Source organism: Salminus brasiliensis, chromosome 25 (genome assembly GCF_030463535.1).
Source record: "Salminus brasiliensis chromosome 25, fSalBra1.hap2, whole genome shotgun sequence".
Taxonomy (NCBI): Eukaryota; Metazoa; Chordata; class Actinopteri; order Characiformes; family Bryconidae; genus Salminus; species Salminus brasiliensis.
Window position 1 is genome coordinate 28,222,934 of NC_132902.1, and position 7,840 is coordinate 28,230,773.

Sequence of the window (7,840 nt, forward strand, 5' to 3'; positions counted from 1 at the left end):
GCGGCCAAGGAGTCCCTAATTTATGTGGTTGCTTTAGTGTTAATGTAGTAATTTTTGCTATGGGGTGTTAGGTGGTTTTTAGGGTGTTGCTTGGTGGTTGCTAGCATCAAGATGACACAATTGGGGGGGGGGGGGGTCGTGTCTGGGACGCTGGTATCAAAAGCTGTGTATAAGCATATTAAGCACATAATTCCTAGTAAATAAATAAAATAAAATAAATAAACACATTACATATTGATGTATATACACATAGCTATAGGAGTATCATGTTGTAGTTCTTGCTTGTTTGAGAGGTCACAGTCCTACACATTACCTTGCTTTTACTTAAGTGTGTAGGTCTGAATGTCAAACTGTTCAAACAGAAGAGCTCATTAATCTGACGACCAGAATCAAATTAATTTATTTAAGCAAAAAACAAAAAAAAGGTTACAATCACAAATCATTCATCTGTAAAAGCATTTGTAAATCTACACACAGTTCCATAAATACAAAAATACAGATTTGAGTACTGCTTTCAGGAGTAAGACACGTTTTAACTGTTTAACATTTACTGATCTAAAAAGAAATTAAATAAAATCATAGCTGTGACCCAAATCTTCATCACAGTGATTCTTCAAGCGGCCCGTCCTCATCCTCAGACATTACAGAGGCTGTTTAAATGATGATTAAACCTGATAAATATTCTGAACGGTTATAATCAGATATTAATCTCGGTACGTAACGTCATCTCAGCCCACCACAGAAAACAGGAGGGGTGAAGCGTAGCACAGTATTGCTAAAGGGGGATTACAGCACCATCTACACCGGTCAGGCCAGTCCTTCATCCACACTTCACTAAAGTCTCCGATTGTCCTTCTAAACCCCCACAGTGTTCCTCACCATCACGGAGACTGATGAGGAACTCCTGGGCTGATGATGATAACGGACCATTAGCCAGCGCCACAGCACCAGATCCCACCACAGCTTAAACACTGTAGAACAGGCTAGCTGCTAATGCTAACTGCTTCGTAGCTGAAATGCTAACAGGCTGGCTGCAGCAATCTCATAATGCTAGTGCTAACGCTAGAGGCCTCATATTCCCTAAAGAGGCTAGCTACTAATGCTAGATTACTCACATTTCCTACAGAGGCTAGCAGCTTACGCTAGCGGCCTTACTGAAAACAGGCCAGCTGTGGCTGCTAAACATGCTAGATGTCAATGCTGGTGTCTTCTTCATCCTTAATAGAAGTTTCCTCAAAAGATTCAGAAGATACTAGCTGCTAATGATAACATTTGGCTATGCTAAATTATCTACAACGTACACTAGCGGCACTAGCCTATGCCGCTAAAAATGCTGGTTGCTAAAGCTAGCTGGTAGCCTGATATTCTCTAGGCTAGCTGTTGTTGTTGTGGGTTTTAGTGCGTTTATCACAGTAAACGTGGCTCCAATCTGCACTGCTGTCATCCTCTGCAGCATTAGCATTAGCATTAGCATTAGCACAACTGGGATGCCAGGTTATGGGTTGTAATTATCAGCAGTAATTCCAGTATCAGTCCAAAAATAATTACTTAAATTTATTGTCAAACAGTGAATTGGCTGCCAATGTATATCATACACTCCTACGTCAAATCTAGTTAGGGTGAAAATTCACCGCACAGTATTCCTCCGACCCAGTAAAGCGTTAAAACGTATTAAATAAGATGTTCAATCAAAGCTGAAACACGTCTGCGTTCACGCGGCAGGTCACAGCGGCCCAAATCTGATCTGTTTCAGCAAATGTGGCACAGGTGTGTTACCTGGGTGGCAGTGTGAACGAAATCAATTCGGATTTGGGCCGCTTTAATATGTGGTCCTGAAATCCGATACAGTCTGATACTTAGTCTGAACAGCCAGATCAGAATTCATGCAACTTTTACATCAATTCAACTCCACATTCGCAAAAAAATGCATGCAGAGGAAAAAGGAGTCAGGGTCTGTTTAGGAGCATGAACTGTTCAGATGGATGTCAGATATAGGTCACAATAAAAAGAAATCGGATTTGGGCCACTTCACCTGTGAGGACGTAGCCGAAGACACAGAGAAAGCATTACAACTGAATGAAATTAGGAATGAATGTGACGAGTCTTGAATTTGGTCCTCTTCAGAACAGCATTATTTTTCACACTTCAGTGGAACAGTTATTGTACACATTTATCTGCTCTGCGTATTAAAGCGATAGTTTGATGGAAAGTCAAACTGGCACGGCTGTGTCCTGGTTCAGCTGAAATGCTAAGCGATTAACAACTCCATACGGACTGAGGCACGTATGATTCAGGCGTGCAGGTAGCATTGTGCTAATTGGTGAGGTATAAGCCTTTTCAGCTGCATTAGCCAGACGCACTTCAGACGGCTTCGGATATCCAACATGGCCTAATCAACATTCAGGATGAAGGGAGGAACCCTGGGTACATTTGATTTTGGGTCAAACTACTGCTTTAAGAAATGAGCATTCGGGCTAACCCAAGGCACCGTGGAGGAAAAAGACAAAGACAGACGCCCTCATTTCCTTCAAACACAGCTGAAAGCGCTCTGCTGGAGGGGGCCGAGCCGTGGACTGTATATAAGAGTGGACAGTGCGTCCCCGCTCACTCCCATTGTGATGTTTTGAAGCCAAAACATGGCCGAAATGGAAGCTGCCATCTTGTCTGAGCATGTGCAGTAGAGACTGGAGGCAAGGCCATGAGACCACCCGAAGGTCGCCCATATTTCTTAATGGCAAGACCCTCCCCTGTCTCTATACTGGGAGCACACACAGCGACTGAGCGTTACCTTTATCAGAAATGAGGGAACATGATTACAACCCAATGACGGCTCCATCAACTGTACGGCAGGTCTGTAAGCACACCGACACGCCGTCGGAGCTGCCACTCACATCATCGCCCCATCCCACCAAAGAACTCCTATAAAAGGTGTTTAATTATGAAGAAGAACAAATCTGGCAAAAAAATAATCAAACAAACAAAAAATTGATTTTAATTAAAAAAAAATTCTTTCTGCTATGTTAACTAAAAATGGGAATGGGCGGGGCTAAAAGTTGTACTGCAGTCAGCCACCAGAGGGCGCAAGACACATTCAGGCTTCGTTTTTAGACCGCTGTCGTCCAGTCCACTCTTCAGCCCCGTCCACGCGTATACGGATATTTTTAAAAACTGAGATTTCTCTCCTCCGTTTTTTAAAATACTTCAGTCCACGGAGACGAAAACGCTTGCATGAGCATTCTAGCCCTGTAGGGGGCGACAGTACCACGAGAGAGAGATCAAAACACCACGAAAAAGGGGTTTAATCCCAAATTACACACTGCTCCCTACATAGTGTACCACGCTAGTCAACCGTATCTACATTTACACATGTGTGGAAATCTGATCTCTAGTGCTATCTTTTGCGATATGGTAAAAATACTATATCACAATATTTTAAGACATTTTTAACGATACACAATATTTATCACAACACATGTAATCCCAGACTAAATACACCAGTATCTACAGATCCTTAAAAACCTCGGTTCAGATCCTCCGCCAGACTGAATACACTGATTTCTATTCATCTGCTGCTCTTCATCTGATTACACCAGTCTGATCACACTGTGAGTAATGAACCTGCAGCTGATCAGGGCTTAGTAAGCACTAACCTCCGTATGCTCAGAAAAGCTTATTGTGCATCACAATAACAACATTGATCATGATAAGATAAAACATCGTCCTATTGCCCAGCTCTAGTTCACTATATAGGGAGTAAGGAGGAATTTGAGATTCAGGCAGAGAAAGCTCAGGTTCGGAAAAGCTCCGTTTACAGTGACCAAACACAGTGTTTTCCTGCGGACGATGATCCATATACGTGCGGACGGGGTCTTATATACAGTCCAGATCTGCAGTCTTAGAGACAGTCTACAGTCTAACAGCACAGGCACTCCAAGGCAATGTAATCACACACACACTTAAGTATATTTACACCTTATTCTGAACATGGCTGCCTCTTCTGATCAACATATACACATAGCCGGCAAGCTGGAGTCACACAGAGGTGCAGTGAGAGCCTCGAAGACTGTCCCACAGAGAACGTCGGTTTCGTACCAGGAGGAATGCACACAATCAGATCCCCACCGTTTCCAGCCTTACCCCCAACGCAATCAATCAGACGAGACATGTTTGGGCTTCAACATCTGCTAACAGTGAAGTTCAGGCTCTGAATGGACGCTGCTGTTTTAGCAAGGCTATCTGTTTATAAATAAAATCCTGCTAAAAACACAGCTTAGTTCATGGCCAGCACAGTGTACACTATATGGACAAAAGTATTGGGACACCTGCTCATCATTTGTATCTTCTGAAATCAAGAGTATTAAGGAGCTGATCCTGCTTTTGTTGGAGTAACTGTCTCTACTGTCCAGAGAAGAAGACTTTCTACTAGATTCTGGAGCAGCATTGCTGACACAAGCAACAGTTACGCGACGAGCGACGAGGTCAGGATGGTGGATGATGATCACCATCCCACGTCATCCCAACCCAACTCATCCCAAAAGTACTGGATGGAGCTCCTCCTCCATCATTCCAGAGAACACAGTTCCTCCACTGCTCCACAGCTCCTCAATGCTGGGGGGCTTTATACCCCTCTAGCCCACGCCTGGCATTATTAGGCAGCATGGAGCCAATAGGGTCATGATGTTGATGTGCTCCAGAGAGTCCTATTCTATTGGCAGTACTACTGGCTATGTGTGTGCATTTGCACATCTGTGTCAGCAATGGGTGCATTTAGAAGGGGTGTCCACAAACATTTAGGCATATAGTGTATATGCTTCCACTGTTCTAGCTGAATTAGCCTTGTAGCGCTATTGCTAAGCTAAAGAACCAAACATGTCTGGACTCCAACATTTGAGCTAATGCAGGGAACCTGGGTGGATTAGACACTGGATAACTGGTACCGTGAGTCTACTACAGCTACTATAGCTCGGACATTCTGCAGGTACTGAGACTGATCAGGCACAGTGAGGGGAAGGAAACAGATATGCTATCAGGGCTAACGCTAATACACTGCACTGCACTGCACTGTGTGTGTGTGTGTATATATATATACACACACACACACACACACACACACACACACACACACACACACACACACACACAGTCACTGGCATGTAAATGTTGAGGAGAGTGCTGTCGGGACACTAGCCGCTAGCTCCAGAAGGATGTTCTGATCTGTTCAGTTTTATAAGGAGTGTACGGAATATTTAGTGCACTGAAACAAAAAAACTGTCTTTAACAATATAACCAACATATTATTAGGAAAAATAATATATTATTACTGAAAATGGAATCATCTTAAAAAATGAAAACAGTCACTGTTTATGCCGCAACATCAGAAGATGCATTTGATCGACTGATGAATCACGAGCGTGTCCTTCTTAAAGGGAGGGTCTGAAGTTGTAGTGTTGTATCACACAGGCTCTAAAGCTCTACTGGAGCCTCATTCATTCTCCCAGAGGAGGATCATCTTGTGATTTGATTGGCTAATTGGCGAATGTTCTGCTTAGATTCAGCCAATTATAGAAGGCCATTCTTTCCAGGCTCCACCCACAAATGTGTTCTTCTATAGCTACTGTTGTGCTTACAGAACACCAATTAAAATAATTTAGTTAATAATATTCACCCTAATGAGAGACTGTAGCTCCGCCTCCTCAGTGTATATTACAATACAGTCTCTCATTAGGGTGAATATTAATAACGCTCTAAATGTAGGTATTGTGATATACACTGAGGAGGCGGAGCTACAGTCTCTCATTAGGGTGAATATTAATAACGCTCTAAATGTAGGTATTGTGATATACACTGAGGAGGAGGAGCTACAGTCTCTCATTAGGGTGAATATTAATAACGCTCTAAATGTAGGTATTGTGATATACACTGAGGAGGCGGAGCTACAGTCTCTCATTAGGGTGAATATTAATAATGCTCTAAATGTAGGTATTGTGATATACACTGAGGAGGCGGAGCTACAGTCTCTCATTAGGGTGAATATTAATAACACTCTAAATGTAGGTATTGTGATATACACTGAGGAGGCGGAGCTACAGTCTCTCATTAGGATGAATATTAATAACACTCTAAATGTAGGTATTGTGATATACACTGAGGAGGCGGAGCTACAGTCTCTCATTAGGGTGAATATTAATAACGCTCTAAATGTAGGTATTGTGATATACACTGAGGAGGCGGAGCTACAGTCTCTCATTAGGGTGAATATTAATAACGCTCTAAATGTAGGTATTGTGATATACACTGAGGAGGAGGAGCTACAGTGTCTCATTAGGGTGAATATTAATAACTCTAAATGTAGGTATTGTGATATACACTGAGGAGGAGGAGCTACAGTCTCTCATTAGGGTGAATATTAATAACGCTCTAAATGTAGGTATTGTGATATACACTGAGGAGGAGGAGCTACAGTCTCTCATTAGGGTGAATATTAATAACGCTCTAAATGTAGGTATTGTGATATACACTGAGGAGGCGGAGCTACAGTCTCTCATTAGGGGGAATATTAATAACAATAATGTAGATACTGTTGTTCTTCATAGCAACAATAACTATGCAAGAGAACATTTGTGGGCGTGGTCTGGAGAGGAATGTTGTTAGTGTCAGATTGTTAAAATGGGTCACATTAGAGATTTCTATTGGGCAAGAATTACTGGTTCCACTGGTAATCCCTAAATCACAGAACCAGAACCTCCAGCTCCAGTAGGGCTTTAGATGGAATGTGGTTTAATGCAACAGCCAATCAGAGCAGTCCGTTCTGATCAGGTCCTTCATCTCCACCGGAAACTGGGTCTAAATTTCACTGGAGAGAAAGTAGAGAGAGCTCCATACACAGTCAGTCCAGCCCGCAGGCATGTGTGTGTATCCCCACCAGTCTTGTGCTCCCATTCCAGCGACACGGATAACAGTGACGAAGAGACAGGACAAGACACCCATCACACTCCGGAGAGAGTGTGTGTCTGAGTCTGTTGAGGCAAACTGCTCAGTCATTAGAGTCACACCATGAAGCCTGGAAAATGATGGCCCACAGGAAATGAGAGGAGTGTGTGTGTGTGTGTGTGTGTGTGTGTGTGTGTGTGTGTGTGTGTGTGTGTGTGTGTGTGGAATGTATACAACCTCTGTCCTCTTTTCCATTGCAGGGCCAAACAATTCCAATGGAATTTCTACTCGGACTCAGTAAAGTCAGCGTTAGTGCGGATTAAGGCTGAACACATTAGCTCGGCTTTTTTACAGACATATAGGTCCCATAGGTCAACCGACAGTGTACAATCATCAGCATATATTTCATTATTATCATTTGTTGTTTTTGTAGTTGTAAAACATTAAGTCTTCAGAGGTCCCAGATTTCAGATTAGTTTTAGGCACAATCTCAATAAATCTATATTTAATACATTAAATACAATCAGCTTCAAAACCCAAAACAATAAAAACACATTTCAGAGTTAAATTGTTAAAATCAAAAATCAAGCATTTTAGTCTAAAATAATCAAGAAGTTGTGTAGGCCTTTAAATGAGTCTTTTTTCATTTATAATTGTCATTTTTAAGTTAAAAATAATAATAATAATAATAATAATAATGTATTTTAATATAAAAATGTTGTTTTGTTATTTGTCCTCAATCCTATTATATAATTGGTAAATAAAAAATTATAAACAAAATATAAACCCAGGATGTTTTTAGATTTTTTTTCTACTGTTTTTTTCTACTATTCAGAACTTCACCCAAAATGTCTGCTCATATTAACGTCTGACGGTTCTGACAGTAATGATGATCAGCTCATCACTGTGG